Source organism: Mandrillus leucophaeus, unplaced genomic scaffold (assembly GCF_000951045.1).
Source record: "Mandrillus leucophaeus isolate KB7577 unplaced genomic scaffold, Mleu.le_1.0 Scaffold30, whole genome shotgun sequence".
NCBI classification, from domain to species: domain Eukaryota; kingdom Metazoa; phylum Chordata; class Mammalia; order Primates; family Cercopithecidae; genus Mandrillus; species Mandrillus leucophaeus.
The window spans coordinates 4,159,372-4,162,023 of record NW_012103143.1 but is presented as its reverse complement, the minus strand read 5'-3'; the positions used below and the strand labels follow the sequence as shown (position 1 = coordinate 4,162,023).

At 56.9% G+C, this 2,652-nt stretch overlaps 1 protein-coding gene across 2 annotated transcripts in view; it reads right to left on the bottom strand.

Moving 5' to 3' along the window:
* Positions 1–2,652, bottom strand: part of ANO1 (anoctamin 1, calcium activated chloride channel) — a 127,835-nt gene that overhangs the window by 58,413 nt on the left and 66,770 nt on the right. The window lies entirely within an intron of this gene.

Genomic DNA, 2,652 nt, shown 5'->3' with positions numbered 1-2,652 from the left:
ATGGAGTTGCACTCTTGTTGCCCAGGCTGGAGCGCAGTTGCACAATCTCGGCTCACTACAACCTCTGCCTCCCGGGTTCAAGTGATTCTCCTGCCTCAGACTCCCAAGTAGCTGGGACTACAGGTGCAGGCTGCCATGCCCCGCTAATTTTGTAGTTTTAGTAGAGATGGGGTTTCACCATGTTGGCCACACTGGTCTTAAACTTCTGACCTCAGGTGATCCACCCGCCTTGGCCTCCTTAAGTGCTGGGATTACAGGCATGAGCCACCGCGCCTGGCCAGCTGGAGGCCACCAAGCACAAGGTGAGAGGTTAGGTTTCAGCTCAGTCTCCTAGGGCCCAAGGCTATGTTTTCAAATTTTCCAAAAGCAACAGCTCACTTTTAACAGCCAGCGCAACGTATCAACCGGCACCAGGCACAAGCCAGGCGTGGCCCTAAGAGCTTTGCATGCAGTGACTCCTTTCATGTTCCCAGCAACCCTGTGGGGCCGGACCGTGTCTCCATTCTACAGCTGTGAACCTGGGACCCAGAGAGTAGAAGAAAGTTCTGAGGTCACAGGGCTGGCAGGTGACAGAGCTGAGATTTGAACCTGAGCCGGGCCCCAGAGCTGGCACTGTGAACCCCTTGACTGTATCTAACCATCCTACTACACAGCCAGGCCAGCCTCAGTAATCCAGTGAAGCCAAACCGTCAAGTGGGCGGCCAGGGCAGGCTGGGCCCTGCTGGGTGGATCTTCCCAGCCCGGAGCTGGGGTATTAGGAGGCTGGGGAGTCACAGCCTCCTGGGTCACAATCAGAGAGAGGGAGACAGGGAGGGATCTGACCAGTGCTGAGGTCTCTAGGAAGGCGAGGGAGGGAAGGAGCAGCAGACAGCAGTGACAGTGGGGGTGGGTGGGGAGGTGCTGGGGAGATAGTTCCTGATAGACACAGGGTCCAGGGAGGCAGGCAGGGGCAGGCAGGGGAGCGAGGACAGGCTCAGAGAGATGTGGCTTTGGTTCCTGGCTGTGCCAATGGAGCCTCACTTTCCTCCTCTGTGAAATGGGGACAGGTTCTCCACTGTTTGGATACAGTATGATAAACAGAGAGCTCTGGCACGTGTGCTTCAGCGGTGACAGACTGCTGCTGATCCTACATTTATAATTCTAAATTTACAATACAGTTTGATCCCCAAATTAAAAACCAGAGCTGGGCTGTAGGCCTAGGAATCTTCCCACAAGCCACGTGGCATTGGATCACACATAGACATCACCTCCCAGTGCTCTGCAGTAGCCCCAGCAAGAAGTCCTCCAAACTCAGCTTGAATGCTTCCCAGCACGGGGCGCTCACCCCTTCGCTGGCCAGCCCAGCTCAGCGTGTCTCACTGTTCATGGCTGGAACTCACTCCCTGCACTGAGCTACTGACCCACGGCTCCCATTCTCGGCCTCCCCTGGAAAATCGAACGCCTTTGTCCGTGAAGAGAAACGACTGCATTTATCTCGAGGCTGTGCTGATTTCTACGCGTGTCTGTCTCCACCTGTGACTGGAGTCCCAGGAATTCAAGACCTGCCCCTCACACTGCTCTGCCCACACCTCGGTGTGGTGGAGATGAGCAAGTCCGAGGGCGGCTTCCAGGCAAGTGCAGGCACCTGACCTCACCAGGAAAGGCCTCTCCTGGCTCTCCCTGGGCCCTCACTTGCTCACAGGGGATGGCAGGCCCTGGCTGAGCCTTCGAACCTCAGCAGAGGAACTCTCGTCTTCCCCTAACAAACTCCAGGCAGAAGCCCCAAACGTGAAATCGGCCAAAGGACTATGTTCATTTAACTCAGGACTGAGGCCAGGGTGAGGTGAGGGAGGCGCTGGGGCTACAGGGTCCTACGACACTCACTCTCAGGGTCACGGGCCCCTAAGACAAGATGCCAACTTCCATGCTGTACCCAGGCTTCCTTCTCTTGCACTTAAACCTCTTGATTGGTGTGGGACTCCATGGGTACCCTTCCTGGAGTTAGGCCCCCACTATGGCACCCCTGTCTTAATCACTGCGCGAGTTCCCTGTTAGACTTGCGGTCTCCGACTCAAGCATAAGACAGGAAAGCGTCTTTGACACAGCAGCCAACGGCACTGGGTTCGGATTCCTCTGAGCAAGCGCACTAAGCTCTTCTCAGCAAGTCCTTGCTGACCTCTCTGGAAGCTCCTATAGGACCCAGTTTGAGAACCATGGGGGACCGACAAGCCCAGAGGTGCTGCCACCTGGGAAGCAGGCCCAGGCCTAGAGCCTCCAGCAGGGTTGGTCAGCCCTGGACGCTCTATTCTCGGAGGGTCCACAGGTTCGGGGGCCACAGAGCTGCCAGCCCAACGCATGAGGGACCAGACCCTTGTGGGTTTCTCTGCAAACAACCAGGGTGCTGAGCAATCTGCGCAGCCCACATCCTCTCAAAGGACGGCTGTGCAGAAGGAACACCAAGAAGGAGGGAGGCCTGGGGGGAGGGGCTTGTTCTGTGGGTGCAGCACCCACGCCTGCCCAGTAGGCACTTCCACAGCTGACCTGGAAGGCATGAGTGGGTGATGCCCTGGCATGCAGAAGAAGGAATTTGCAGTGGCCAGAATGCCACATAGTGCTTTGGGCTCCCAAAACGAGAGCCGCAACAGGCGCTCATCACAGAGATCTCTTATCACC